We start from the raw sequence: 15,982 nt of genomic DNA, 5'->3' as shown, positions 1-15,982 counted from the left end.
AATATGATAGAGGGAATATTTTGAGATGTAATTTCTTAAATTGCCTGTAACTGAGAAATGGAAATGTATTTGAAATATTTCCCCCAATTTTTTATTCAAGTAAATGCTAGACTAAGGGGAGTTACAAAGCAGGACAGAGAAAATTCACAACCAAGAGAGAAATAAAGTCAACTTGCCAGTTTTCAGAAAGTGACCTAATTGCCAGACAGTCTACAGCAGGTGAACAATTAGCATGTCAGACTGTGTTTCTGAGAAGGGGAAAATCCCAACAAGGGAAATGCTAATTTTAAACCTCTTAGTAAAGAAATTCTACAATTTCGTGAAAGACGAAAATCTGTTATGGTTCTATAAATTTTAATTCATAAAGCAATCCAGATTAACTAGTCGTTGTCTCTTTTAAAGCCTACCTGCCCCCAATTTGTTTGAATTAGAACTGGAATGCAGGAACAATTTTTCTTTCAAAAGCTTTTACATTTATTTACTGCACTGTATGTCATGGCATGCATGCAGAGGGCAGAGGATAATTTGCAGGAATATATGCCTTCCTTCCACCACGTGGGTTCTGGTCATTGTACCCAGGCGATCAGACTTGGCAGCAAGTACTCTTACCTACTGAGTCATCTTTGATGACCATGGAACAATTTTTCCCTCTACCTTCATGAGCTCTCAAGTTGTGGCCCGCAAGGTCTTGATCTGTATCATATTCATTAAATCCCTTAAGAAAAGTGATTTGCTTCGATGGTACTGAAGATTGTGTTCCCACCCATTCCTGTTTCACGTGGTTCCAGGACTCCAGCTCTTTTGACATCCTACCTTAAAGGACAGTTTCCCCATCACCACTGAAGAACCAGGTGCTGAATCATTAATTTCATATGTCAGATTAGGGCCAAATGTCTTTGATATTCAACGCCAAAGTGAAATTACTAAATACGCTTTTATTGTGAATCACACACCGCTAAGGAAAAGATTTCTGCATGGTAGATGTTTGTCAGTCCATTTCTGTGAGTTCAGATTGAACACCTTGGGAAGAGCCCATGGGTTCTATTCTCTGCCTGTACATCCCCAATGATGGGATTGATTAATGCCTGTCAAATGGCAAGCTTTCAACAAATTGATTAAATTGACCTTCCCCCAACCAATAAATTCTAGTCATTTATTCATTCAAAGTTACTGGAACTAGCGCGTTAGCTAATCTCCATAGAAAGTGTGAAGGATTTTCTCCCCAAAGGATCTCTAAATGAAACAATGCATGGGTTGTTAATAAAAAAATAAACATCACGTCTAAACCTAGTGCTATGTTTTTGTATTTCTGCCCTAGGTTGACTTCTGTTCTCCCCGGAGAGTCGGATTAAGGATGTGCTTGCTGCCCTTGAGTCTCCTTCCTTTGTAGTTATTTTGGCTAGTCTGATTATACTAGCGCCGCCCCGCCCCCCCCCCCCCCCCCCCGGCGGTTTCGGGGTGCGCTGCCAAGCCCGGGAGCACGTAGCTCACGCAGCAAGGTGGGTGGGGCCTCCAAGAATGGTCGAGCCGCTCATTGTGGGGCGCTGCCCTCTTCCTCACCACCTCCCTTTCCCTGTGGTTTGTGGCATCGCAAGAGGGACAGAAGGAGTCCTCCTGGGTCCAGGCTCTGCCAGGCTGCCGGGAGTGCGAATGCCCGCAAGCGTGCGCCCGTGGGAGGCGACTGCGCTCTTCCCTCAGGGGCCCAGCGCTGTGGTGAGGATCCTCACGGTCAGCCTGGCCTCTCACTGGCCGTGGACCAGGACCCCAGGCCGCGCAACATAGCCCCGAGGCGCCTCGTCAATGCTCGCGCTCCACCTCACCCCCTCAGCTTCCTTCCTCCATTCTGCACTCCGGAGAGCAAGCGCGGGCTGGATCCGAACCTGGGCAATCCTCTTGCCTTTTAACTTAGTGGTTCCTGGCCCGCTGCCCGCGCGCTATTTGTGAGGTGTGACCCGGCGAAGGAAGCGCTTGTTGGGCGTGGGGCTCCGCGGCGGTGACGAAGAGGGGGCGCGGGATAATGAGCTGGGCAGCTACAAGCTGCAACCGCTTTTAGCTTGCTGAGCGGGTCCATCTGCAAGCATGGCCATGCTCGAACCAGGTGTCCCAATGCTTTAAGGCCGGAGCACCCAGATCACGGCGCACTGCGGCTGGGGCTGTTGGGACGTTCCTTTATTAATTTATTTGTGGAGAGCTATCTCTGAGCATCCGCGGTGGCCAGCACCAGGAGCATTGAGCTGGAGCAATTTGGAAGAACGGGACAGAAGGCCACGGCCAGGGTCGCGGAGAGGTGCTCCCAGCTCCTCCGGGGCCATCAGCATCTCTAGCCCCAAGGGCAATGGGCTCTTCCTCAGCCTGGTGCACATTGCTCACTGCAACTTCTACTGCACCTCGGATTTGCAGGACTTAAACTCAGAGAAGAAGGCCAAGAAGGCATGCTTCTACCGGAATGGGGACCGTTACTTCAGAGGCCTGGTCTTTGCCATCTCCAATGATCGCTTTCATTCCTTTGATGTGCTCCTCATAGAGCTGACCTGCTTCCTGTCTGACAATGTGAACCTGCCTCAGGGCGTCCGCACAATCTACACCATAGATGGCAGTCGGAAGGTCACCAGCTTGGACAAGCTGCTGGAAGGTAGGTGGGTTAACTCAGTGGTAGAGGGCTGCTTTACAAGATTCCAGCTCGTGGTTCTAAGCCCGTGGGTCATGACCTCCTGTGGCTGAATGACCCTTTCACAGGGGACATAACAGATATCCTGCATATCAGATATTTTGATTACAATTCATAACAGTAGCAAAATTGCAGTTATGAAGTAGCAATGATGTAGCATTAATTCTAATTGCTATTAATAATAAAAACCGAGAGTCAGATACTGGGAGTTAATGCTGAAGATCAGAGAAACAGAGTGTCAGCCATTACAGATTTTTTACCTCTACCAGGGCTCAAACTGAGGTGCATCTCCAGACTGTATCTGTCTCCACTAAACCTTCAGACTGCAGTGCTCTTGACTCCTCCCTCCTTATAGTCCTGTCTAGTCCTATCTACCTCCCTATTGCTGGGATCAAAGGTGTGAGCCCCCACTCCCTGGCTTCTAGTGGTTTAGCTCTGCACTAGAATCTTCAGACAAGCTTTGTTCAATACACCGTGAAATATGGACTGGGGTCACCACAGCGTAAGGAACTACTTTAAAGGGTCACAGCTTTAATAAGGTGGAGATCCACTGCTCTAGCGCACCACCACCAATAGTGGTAAAACAAACAATCTACATAAAAATCTTGCATACAAATGATAGATATTGCTAACTGAATTGCAATTTAAAGATATTTATAAATATAAATACGATATCCAAAGGTTCCATACTGCAATGCTATCCAAGCACAGTGGCCATGAAAGAACTGGGCAACCTTCACAACCTGTGAAAATGTAAGCTTGCAGGATAAAGCTGCAGGTACTGTTTGTGCTAACTGAACTGCTATTCACGGTTCCCTTCAGTGCTTAATGCTATGTTGGTGTGTAGAATTGATGTAATGGCCTTCAGAATGCCATGCACTGAGCCAGCTATATAGCTAACTGACTTCTATTCCTAGTAAGTGTATGTTCTCTGCCCTTAACTTGCTGTGAGCATATCTTTATATTAGGTATTATCTTATTTTCCCAACTATTTTCTCTCCAAGTTACATACTTTGCACTCAAAGAGTTAGAGCTTTGGGTAGTAATTTGTGTGTCTGTGCTTCATTTAGAAGTAGTTATTTAGATGTATTTCTCAATGGGGTGATGCATACATTTTATCATAAAAACCAACACAAAATTAAAATTCCCATTGTGAACTCTAAGGATATCTTACCCTTGACCAGGTCTGGGGAACTGAAGGCAGACCACGGATCTGTTAGTTTACACTACTGCATGAGAATTATTTTTGTTCTCATTAGTAGAATTTCAGTTTTCACATTTAGCTAATTTCTTAGGTCTTAAGACAAACTTCTGTATTGTCGTTTTATTTGTATTTTAAAAAATAAAGCTTGCCTGAAGCTTGGAAAAGTAAAACAGCCATGTTGGCCAGTCTTACTTACTATGCAGCATACTTTAATCCCAGTAGTTACAATGACATACACCTTAAATCCCAGTAGTTACAATGACATACACCTTTAATCAGTAGCCATCCTAGTTTACCATAGAAACCAAGCAGTGGTGGTGCATGCCCTTAATCCCGGAACTAGAGATGATTATAAAAAGGGAGGCGACAGCTCTCAGTCACAGTCTCATTCTGAGACTTCCCGGAGGCAGCATCACCATTTTCAGACTGAGGTTAAGGTCAGAGTCAGTGACTGACTGCTTTGCTTTTCTGGTCTTCAGGTTGAACCCTAATACCTATCTCTGAGTTTTTATTAATCATGCTCCCACTCCTATATCTCTATGTGGAAACCTCTGTATATAGACATACCTTTCTTCATATCTGCATCCACAGTAGCTTCTCTGCACCTTCCCTAGTGGAAAGGATCATAAACCCAACAGTTGGATGTATCTTCAGGAGAGGACTGTGCTTAGCTTTCAGATGTGTTGAAAATGTGGTCATAGAGGTCACCCACCTCCTTTTGTGTCCACCACAGATGGAAGTGACAGGGATGCTCCTGGGGCCTGACACAGGGGTTCAGTGCACATAGTACTGCAGCTGGAGCAGGGGATTTTGTGTTATCTTGATGTTTCCCATAATTTTTACTTCAGCCAGTGCACAGTTTGGTTAGAAAACCCAATTAAATAGTTTGACACAGTAAACGAATAAAACAGTCTTACTTTTTCCTACTCTGTATTTTTCTTAGCAACTATGTGGGGTACTCATCTTCTGATGTAAATGAGCATCTTTGATTAAAATCCACTCAGAAGCTCACCCACATTAGGCTTCACTAAGAGCACACATAACTGAATGTGGTTTTCCTTGGTTGCATTCTTTTGGGGAAATTTTTCCTTACGTTTGAAAATTAGGAAAGCATTGAAATTCCTAAGATTTACCAGTATTAACTATTAAATGTCTTTCTACGTTTTCTTCTGCATTCCCTTGTTTAAGTGTGATGAATGCATGTCTTTCAATATGTCCGTCATTTTCTCCAGGAGTGAAGAGCCTGTGTTTCAGGCTTAATCAGGTTTTGTTTACCTCATAAGGTTGTCTGCTTGCTCCTTCTACAAGAATGAAGTAAAACCATGGGCTCCAGATTTCATGTCACAGAATTTGACTTGAATGTCAGGATTATTTATAAACTAGTTAGTGACCTAAATAATTAAATTGTAGCAAATGTGAGAACGATATTGACTTACACACAAGTAGTCTAAAACTGCTGGTGTATGAATTCCCTACTTTGTAAATCATATGTAGTTCTCCCACAGCCAGCATCACTCTCAATAGTGGAAAACTTCAAAGCTTCTACTTCAGGAGGCGGAGGATATACTCACACTCACCCCATAAGCAACTGAGGGCCCCAAAAAGAAGAGATTATTTAATTTTTTTAATTTTATATTTATTTATTTATTTATTCATTTATTTATTTATTTATTTATTTATGTTTTTCGAGACAGGGTTTCTCTGTGTCTTTGGAGTCTGTCCTGGAACTAGCTCTTGTAGACCAGGTTGGTCTCGACCTCACAGAGATCCGCCTGCCTCTGCCTCCCGAGTGCTGGGATTAAAGGCATGCGCCACCATCGCCTGGCGAAGAAGAGATTTTTTATAAAGCCAAAGGTGTTGGAAGAAGTGGCTATGTCAGCAGTTCTCAACTAGTGGGTTGTGATTCCTTTAGAATTTGGACAACTCTTTTGCAGGGGTATTCTAAGTGTCTAAGACCACTGGAAAACAAAAATATTTACTTATGACTCATGACACTAGCAAAATCATTTATGAAGTAGCAATGAAAATAATTTTATGGTTGGGAGTCAACACAGCATGAGGAACTGTATTAAAGGGACACATCATTAGGAAGGTTGGGAACCACTAGTATGTCCTAGATTATAACCAGGCTTTGTTTTTTGAGTAACTAGGGAAAGTAAAAACTTTACCTATGCTTTTATAACCTGTCTACTAGTGATTGTTTCAGCTGGACCAGGGTGAGGCTTGGATCTGCTGAAGGAACAAGATCACCTAATTTATTAAAAATAAAAAAACTTTCTTAACTAACTAGAGAATGATGAGAAACCAATATCTTGTAAGCTCAGTGTGCAGAAAACTGTATGTGCACATGCACACCATGGAAGCGTGAAGCTCTATTCTGTGGACACCTTGACTCAGAAATTTCCAAATTATAGAATTGGTCTACATGTTTCTAGTAGGGACATTATGAATAGAAAGGGGGGACAGGGAAGGAGTTAACTACCTGTAACTGCACAATCACATGAAGGGCTTGCTCTTATTCTTGTTTCTGTTCTTCCAAGCCCATGCACAGAGGGAAATTAAGACATGAGTTGAAAAGCGTGTGTTCTGGGTGGTTTGTTAGCTGTGCAGGGCCTGGTTGATCAAAGGAGATGGACATAGAAAATCTGCTCACTTTCTTTTTACCTTGTTTTTTTTTATTTTTAAGAAGACTTTACCACTGACTTAATATCTCCCTGTCTTAAGAAACAAATATTTTCTCTTGCTAAGGTTATTTTTATATAGTCTTCTATTACACATTTTGAGTCAGACCATTCATCAAGTTTTCATCAAAAATAAAAATGGCAATAATTTTTTTGATATGGCTTGTATTTTTTTGTAAAATTGAATGATAGCACCATCATATTTTTCTCACTAATACATACATGTGCATTGTATGGCTTTATTAATTTGATATCTACTTTTGAAATTTTGTACAATTTTCTTACTGTCAAATGGTTCTATGGAGACGACAACTTGGGTGATGATGGTTGGGGAAGACTTCAGGGTGCTGCTGTAGGAGTGTTAATATAGTTCAGAATTGGTTTCCTGCATCTCCCAGGCAGAACCCTAACAATGCATCTATACAGAAGACATGGCATGTCCTCAGCATTCTTTTCCACATCCCTGATCTGTCACTCCTTGTGCAGGAGCCTTTGGTCATCTCTGATGTTCTCTACAGATCAGGTCCTGGAGAACATTTTGGTAATAGTCGATATTGACATTATTAGCTTATCCTCAGGCTTTCTTTTTCATTATTTTGGTTAAAACATTTATGACTCATCTGGTATAATTACTATATCAAGAATGAATCTATTTGTACTAAGTATTTGGAATAATGTGTTCTTTGTAATTATATCTCAGATTAAATCTTAGCATGTAACCTTACATGTCAAAAAGTCACTACCAAACTAACTGAGTAAGTTATATATTTCTTGGAAAAGTACCATCTTTTCAGTAGGAATGATAGGCAAGCAGTATAGCCTCTGTGCCCTTCTTAATTAAACAAAAGCCTGATTAAGCTTTGTGAGAAATGACTGTATCATTTTAGCTTAATATCTGCTGCCATTTAGAAGATATAAAAAAAGTTGTCCACTTGACGTTTTAGTTTTATTTTAAATTTATATTCCTCTAGAGAAAACAGTGCCAGCAGTATGCTGCTTTGAGGAGCCAAACCTTTCATGCATGATTAATATGTTAGCTCCTTTCTGAAGCTAACTTCCTTTTTAACCGAACCCATTTATTTACATTTGCCAGAGACTTTCTGTTGAATTTGACTGAATCCTCCAGTCAATCTGGGCTAGGTCTGTCCTTAGATTAGCAGCCAGTGCTGCGAATGCTGTGCCGTGTCTCTTTCTGCTCAACTGGTTTTGTCACTCTGACCTCACTAACCAATGAGAGCCTCCAGCCGACCCTACAGTCAAATGGGAGGGTTCTTCCAGGAGCCAGGCTTCCGGTTTAGTGCTTCCCAAAGAAACCACATCCTCTTCCATGCACTGCGCCTGTAGGGAGAGAGAGTTTATCAGCTAGGCAGCTGCACCACGGTTAGTGTTTGTTCTCCACAGATGGGAGGAGCGGTGGGCTAAGGTGAGTGAGGGGCCAAAGTCCCCAGGTGGGGAGGAATGGCCGGTCTTGGTGCACGTGGCAGCTCTCCCCATGTGCAGAGGAGTGGCTTGGCTTGGCGGGTGAAGTCGGGGGTCGCTGTTCCCAAACTAGGTTGAGTTGTGGCTGTTGTGTGGTGCGTCTTTTCCTGGCTGGGTGGGAGCCAGTGGACAGTCAGAGTTTAGTGTGTTCCTGCCTATTTCTAAGTAGTCCTAAGTGATCCTTGCAACACCCTGCTTGCAGCCTCTGAAAAAATTCACTGCATGGGCTGTGTCTGCAGGGAGCAGATTGCCTGGAGCTGCAAATGGTGGAGCTTGTAAATGGTTTCTCCTGTGTAGAGTAGCACTCGTCTGTTAAACTGTGAAGTAGGATTGCATAATTGTTTTTTTTTGCTTTTAATAAAATTTTTTATTTTATTTTTATTAATTAATTAATTAAATTAATTTAATTATTAAAGATTTCTGCCTCTTCCCCCAACCACCTCCTACCCCCCCCAATCAAGTCTTCCTCCCTCCTCAGCCCAAAGAGCAATCAGGTTTCCCTGCCCTGTGGGAGGTCCAAGGACCACCCACCTCTATCCAGGTCTATTAAGGTGAGCTGCAGTCCTGGTGTGATAGGATATTCTGCTTGTTATATCACTGTCCAGTGTACAAACAGAGTCATGCTTTTTGTGTGCAGTTCGAAGATAGACTGTAAAACTGACAATATGGTTTCTATGAAGTTCTAAATATTGCAGTCTCCTTTCAAGTTTGTCTTATAAATGTTTAAAATAGTTTAATAGCTGGTAGAACTACAGTGCTGTTGATTTAGCAATGCATGATTAAACTGTTCTAACTTTCTGCTACCACAAGTTGTAATGGTATTATTCATTGATGTTTAGTTCCAGGATACTAAATTAAATTCCATTTTTTAAATATTTTTATAAATATTTATCCTAAATATTTTTATCCTAAATATTTTTATACTTATCCTAAATACTTTTATAAATATTTATCCTTAATATTTATCCCGTTCCTGATTGCTATACCTTTGTTTTAAGGTCTTTTTTTTTTGAGTTTTGGGTTTCTGTGGCTTTGAACTCACAGAGATCTGCCTGTGTCTGCCTCCTAAGTGCTGGTAGTAAAGATGTGCACCACCACTTAGATGTGAGTTAGCCAGAAACAGGCTTATGCCAAACAGTGGTGCATGAGAATTGTCTGAATTCTGTCAATCATACTTTAAATAAACGCTGATTGGCCAGGCAGGAAGTATAGGTGGGTCAACCAGATAGGAAGTAGAGGTGTGGTGATGAGGACAGGAGTATTCTGGGAAGAAGGAAGCTCTTCCCATACTCCTGCCCAGACTCCTAAGAAGCAACATGTGATCTGCCCTGCTGTGAAAGGTACTGAGCCACATGGCTAATTTACCAATCAGTTTTATATATTATGTAGATCTTTGTGTGATTTTCCTTAGGGTTTGCCAGTTGTGGGGAACTGGGCAGTGAAGAAATCCCAACATGCAGGTCCCTGCCATGTTACAGAATGGCGTCTATGGTGTAAACTGCATCTACAGAAAGCCTGATAAAGTTTGGAACGAATATAATTAGCATGTTTTCTTGGTAGCAGCAATTTCTTGGTTCTGCTTCCTAGAGGCAAGCAAGCTCTCTCGTCCAAGAGAAGCTTCCTGACTCAGTTTTAGCTGCAAAACCCTGAAGCTCTTTAAGAGGTCTTGCTTTGAAACACTTAAATGGTGTTGATGAAAACCTGAACATGTGCTTCTCAGTTTTCAGCTGCAGCAGAAAAAAAGCTGCACCATTTTAATATGCTTGCTTTCTATTCCTTCCTGCCAGGGCAAACTCTGATTCTTTCAGGCAGGCATTCTGACTAAGAAAGCAAGTGATTATGGTCTGTGAGCAGAATGCTGCTGCTTTCTTGCTGTCTGGAAATTTGAAACACTGTAGAGTTGTGGCAATGAAGGCTGCTCTGGCTGGTACCTCAGCCACAAGGCTAGAATCACAGAAAGCTAAGGAATGTGCTAGATCCAGCTGATATATACAGTAAAGAGAGATTCAAAGCTGAAGAAAACCACTAAATGGTTTATGGTATGTTTAAAATATATGCATGGCAAAGGTCAAAGGTTTTTTTTTTTTTGGTTTTTCGAGACAGGGTTTCTCTGTGGCTTTGGAGTCTGTCCTGGAACTAGCTCTGTACACCTGGCTCAAAGTTCTTAAAGTGGAAAAAAAGAGTACTTGGTTGTGGTGGTACACACCTTTAATCCCAACACTTGGGAGCCAGAAGTAGATCTGTTGTGAGACTTCAGTCTCACTTGGGGCAGAGGAAGATTGACCTTTGTGACTTCAAGGTGTGGCAGGACACACCTTTAATCCCAATGCCTGGGAGGCCTGGACAGACAGGTCTCCATGATAGCACACACCTTTAATCTCAGCACTGCTAACTCAGATCTCTTTGAGTTCAAGGACAGCGTTCAGAGTTATTCCAGGACAAAGTTACACAGAGAACCTGTCTTTTTAAGTAAAAGTGAAAATAGAAGAAATACAGGTTCAGTAAAGCCACATAAAGATGGAAAATACACAGGGAATCTTGTTACTAAATGTTGTTATGCTCTCTTTGAATTGTTTCAATGTTGGCCGTTCATGTTACAAAACAGCATTACTAATAATATGGTTTCTTTGTCATTATTTCAGGTCTGAGCACTTGGGAACAAACAAGCATCCACCCATCCAATCCTTACAGAAGGTAAGGCACATTGCTTTGTGGAAGTTCCAAGGCATTCTCTACTAGGTAGGATGTAACAAGGTATCCATCTAAAGAGAATACTTTCCCAAAAAGCCAGTAGAAGCAGTAGAGATAAATTCTGGTTCCACTCCCAGTGACCCATCAGTCTTCCTGAGCCATATCACTGTCAACCACATTCCAAATGAATAGTTTGGACCTATGCTGGTTCCTTCCCAGTCTTAGTGGTGTTGGTTATCTCCCATTAGCTCAGTTAAACTGTTGCAGTGGGTGAGCCCATCATGGTCTTGACCTCTTTGCTCATATTCTCACTCCTTCCACTCTTCAATTGAACTTTGAAAGATCAGTCCAGAGCTTTGATGTGTGTCTCTGCCTCTGTTTCCATCATTTGATGGATGTGTGTTCTTTGGTGATATTTAAGTTATTCATCATTCTGACTACAAGAGAAGGCCAGCTCAGGTCCCCCCTTCTCTATTGCTTAGGGTCTTATCTGTGGTCATCCTTGTGGATTCCTAGGAATTTACTAAAGTCATGTTTCTTGATAACCTCATAATGGCTCCCTCTATCAAGATATCTCTTTCCTTGCTCTCATCTCTGACCTTCCTCTATCTCAATGATCCCATTTCCTCAAGTTCTCTTCACCCCTCCCCTTTCCCCCTTCTCTTCTCCTACCTTTCTTTTTCCCCATCCTTGTGTTCCCATTTTATTTCAGCTGATTTTTTATATTTTGAATTCCAAGTGGATTTATATGTTTTTCTTAGGGTTCACATTGTTACTTAGCTTCTAGGATCATGAACTATAGAGTCAATATCCTCTTTTTATAGCTAATATCCACTTATCATTGAGTACATAATACCATATTCATCTTTTTGGGCCTGAGTTACCTGACTCAGGATGGTGTTTTCTAGTTCCATCCATTTGCATGTAGAATTTAACATATCTTTTTGTTTTACCACTGAGTAGTAATCTAACTATGTGAATGTTCCACATTTTCTTTATCCATTCTTCAGTTGAGGGGTATTCAGTGTGTTACCAGGTTCTGACTATTACAAAAAAATGCTTCTATGAACATAGTTGAACATATATCTTTGTAGTATGATTGCACGTCTTTTTGTTATAATTCCAATAGTGGCATTTTTGGACCTTGGGGTGCTTTGATTTCCAGTTTTCTGTGAAACATCCATAGTGATTTATAAAGTGGTTGCACAAGTTTGCATTCCCAACAGTTACTTCACATCCTCTTCAGCTTATGTTATCATTGGTTTTTTTGGACTTAGCCATTCTGACATGTGCTTTTATATTTTTTAGATATCTTTCTTGTACCCCTGATCTCTCCAAGACCTTTATCATGATGGGGTATCATATTTTGTCAAATGCTCTTTCAGCATCTAATGAGTTTGTCATATGTTTTTTCTTTCATTTTATTTACATGATGTATTATATTAATAGTTTTTTTTATTTTTTACCATTCTTTCATCTCTGGGATCAAGTTGACTTGAAAATGAAGCATTTTTTTGATTTTTTTTTTCTTCGATTCTGTCTGCTAGTATTTTCTTGATTATTTTTGGATATCTAAGTTCATAAGTGAGTTAACTCTCTTTCTTGGTTTAGTCTTTGTGTGGTTTGGGGATCATGGTAACTAGTCTCATAAAAAAAGATTTTGGCATTGTTCCTTCTTGTTCTATGATGGGGAACACTTTGAGGAGTATAATTCAGCATTAAAACTGTTTGTCCCTGGGATATTTTTGTTTGTGAGGCTTTTGATGATAGCTTCTATTTCCTTATAGTTTATAGGTCTATTTAAATTGTTCACCTGGTCTTGATTTATTTTTGGTATATGGTACCTAACCAGAAAAATGTCCATTTCTTTTATGTTTCCTAATTTTGTGGAGTACAGGTTTTTGTAGTATGATCTAAGAATTCTCTTAGCGTCTGTTGTTAGGTATCCCTTTTCATTTCCGATTGTGTTAATTTGGATGTTCTATCTTTTTTTTTGTTAGTTTAGAAAAGAGTTTATCTAGTGACCTTTCTCCACTTTTTTTAAACATTTATTTATTTGTTATGTATACAATATTCTGTCTGTGTGTATGCCTGCAGGCCCGAAGAGGGCACCAGACCCCATTACAGATACCTGTGAGCCACCATGTGGATGCTGGGAATTGAACTCAGGACCTTTGGGACAGCAGGCAATGCTCTTAACCTCTGAGCCTTGTCTCTAGCCCCTCCACTTTCTTTATGTGCTATGAACTTTCCCCGTATCATTGCTTTCATAGTGTCCCATATGTTTGGGTACTTTGTGGCTTCATTTTTGCTTAATTTTAGGAATTCTTTAATTTCTTTTTTTTATTTTTTCCTTGACCTAGGGGTGGTTCAATAGTTTACTCTTTTATTTCCATGAATTTCTATGATTTCTGATAGTACTGTTGTTTTTAAGTTCTAACTTTAAACCTTGTTGATCCACTAAGATACATAGGGTTACTCCAATTTTTTTTTTTCCTGTGGATATTTGCTTTGCTATGCAGTATGTGGTCAGTTTCAGAGAAGGTTCTGAGGTGCTGAGAAGAAGGTTTATTCATTTGTGTTTAGGTGAAATGTTCTGTATATGTCTGTTAACTCCTTTTCATTCATGACATCTGTTAGTTTCCTTATTTCTCTATTAATGTTTTGTCTTGTATAACAAAGTAATATTGTGGTTAGTGGAATATCGAAGCCTCCTACTATTAGTGTGTGTATTTTTGTGTATATTTTAAGCTTTTTTAATGTTTCTTTTACACATGTGAATGCTCTTGTATTTGGGGCATAAATGTTAAGGATTGAGACTCCAGTTTTATAGATTTATCTTGTTATGAATATAAACTGTCTTTCTTCATCTCTTCTGATTTATTTTATGTTAGATATTAGGATAGCTACACCTACTTTTTTCTTAGGTGCGTTTAATCGGAAAAACTTATCCTGTACTCTGATGCAATGTCTGTCTTTGAGGTTGAGGCGTGTTTCATGTATACAACAGAAGTCTGGATCTTGTATTCCTATCCATTTTCTTAGTTTGTGTCCTTTTATAGGTGAGTTGACACCATTGATATTAAGTGCTATTAATGACCAGTGGTTGTTAATTCCTGTTCTTTTTCAGTGGGAGTTGTTGTGTGTTTCCCTTCCTTTGGTTTGCTGATGTGAGGTTATCTGTTGCTTTAGTTTTTGTTGGTGAAGTGAGCTTCCTTTGTTCGGGATTTCCTTCTAGTACTTTCTGTAAGGCTGGGTTAACTTAGTTGTTTATATCCCTTGCCATCTATCTAAACCTGTTAGGACCTCAAGGATAAATTAATCACCTTATATCTTCATCAGTGTTCCAAATTAGTCATACCAAAAATATCATGTTTATTACTTTTATTTATAATTTTTAATTTTTTCTTTTTCTTTTTGTTTAAAAAATATCCTCATTATGAATCTCTGGCTGTCCTGGAACTCACTGTATAGACTAGAATCTTGTAGAGAATCAGCGTTATTTGACCACCTTATCTCCAATGTACCCGAATTATAGTTGGGCACATCACAGACAACTAAATTAATACATTTTTGTTGTTTATGACGAGGTTTCTTTGTGTAGCTTTGGCTGTCCTGAAACTAGCTTTGTAGACCAGGCTGACCTTGAGTTTATATAGACCAACTTTTCTCACACTATGTAGTTTAGAATTGTTTTGAACACTTAGTCCTGGTTCTGTGTCTCAGTGCTGGAAAGAAATTCTTGTAACCGCTGCAAGGCTGGGTCTTAAGTGGTCAGTGAGAAGGAAAATAGATGAGTGTCCTCCAACTTATCTGCACTATAAGGGAAAGGGTTTATTATACTGGTCACTAATTCTGTAATGGGCTAGGGGTGGGGCGTTGGTAGAGGTGGTTGGCGCTCTGGGTAGGTGGGGCGTTGCCACGGCCGGGGGGGTGGGGGCCGGGTGACCGGGCACTCTGGGTCAGCGGGCCCTTAGGGGGACTGGGGGGCTGTGGTTATGGCCTGGCTATGGCTGAGGCTTGGCTAGGGGTGGGGCATTGCTAGGGTTTGGTGGCGCCGGGGGTTGTGCGTTGCCAGGGCCGGGGAGGGGCCCTAAGGACTCGGGGTGACTGTGTTGCCGGGGGCGGGGTATGTGGTCCCCGCGGTGCGTGTCCGGGACCGTGGACACTCCCCCGAGCCTTGCATGGACGGCCCTGCCGCTCTCCGTAGCCCCTGGGGCTCCTGGACCCGATTCCCGGTCCAGGACTACGTCTACCATGATTCCTCTCGGCGGCCATTTTTCCTGTAGTCCGGTACCAGTCTGTGACGGACTCGTTCTCCCAGGATCCCCGGGCTTCCAGCCCGGGTCCGTCCTTCCTTCCTTCCTTCCTTCCTTCCTTCCTTCCTTCCTTCCTTCCTTCCTTCATTCCTGCTTTCCCGCCGCTCCTGCCACACTGGGAGCCAGCTCCCAGCACGCGGGAGTAGCAGAGAAAGGAGAAAAAAGAAGAAAAACCGCCGCCGTCGCCGCTGCCTCCAGCCATCGCCGCTGCCTCCAGCCTTCGCTTGTGGAGCCGCGATTGCTGCGGGTGGGGAAGGAGCGCTCCACTAGGCTTCCCGCCAGAACCGGGGTGGGCGGGCGAACAGAGGGAGCGAGAAGGGAGTGGGGAGGGAGCGAGCCATCAGCGCGGCTTCCCTCCTGCAGTGGCGGCCAGAGGACACAGGACACTCGGGAGGGCCCCGGACTCTGGACAGAGTCCGCCCGGCCCAGATGCTGACTCTACGTCTCCCCTGTGCCCTATGTAGGCCCCTGACTGGACTCAAGATGCCCCCGCACCCCGAGATCCCTCGCTGGAGACTGCAGTAAGATTCCCAGAGGGCCACAGTGTCCACAGACTCTGCCCAGAAGGCGACGAGGACTCCACCGGGGGCCTGGGCCATGTCCAGAGAGGCTTCAGGCACGTGCTGATGGTGCTGGGTGGGGGGCAAAGCCCATGCCCACAGTGTCCTGGTCGCCCCTGTGCAGACACAGGACACTCAGTAGTCCTCCAGACTCTGCACAGACAGACCAGAGTCTGCCAGGCCCCTCTGCCCGTCCCAGACGCTGACCCCACGTCTCCCCCGTGCCCTCCGCAGGCCCCTGACTGAACTCAGGATGCCCCCGGACCCCGGGATGCCGCGCTGGAGGCTGCAGGAAGATTCCCAGAGGGCCACATAGGGCACAGAGGGCCACAGTGCGCCCCAGTGTCCACAGACTCTACCCAGACAGCGACCATTACTCC

At 42.7% G+C, this 15,982-nt stretch overlaps 1 long non-coding RNA gene across 1 annotated transcript; it reads left to right on the top strand.

The window, feature by feature from the left end:
• Positions 1–1,555: 1,555 nt before the first annotated feature.
• On the top strand, positions 1,556–15,643 carry LOC130887978 (uncharacterized). Its single transcript, XR_009058418.1, has 3 exons — positions 1,556–2,632; positions 10,675–10,726; positions 15,507–15,643. It is a non-coding gene; the product is annotated as an uncharacterized LOC130887978 (long non-coding RNA).
• Positions 15,644–15,982: the final 339 nt, after the last annotated feature.

This window comes from Chionomys nivalis, chromosome 16, assembly GCF_950005125.1.
Source record: "Chionomys nivalis chromosome 16, mChiNiv1.1, whole genome shotgun sequence".
Lineage (NCBI taxonomy): Eukaryota > Metazoa > Chordata > Mammalia > Rodentia > Cricetidae > Chionomys > Chionomys nivalis.
Note: the sequence above shows the minus strand (reverse complement) of the source record. Positions and strands in the feature narration are given on the sequence as shown.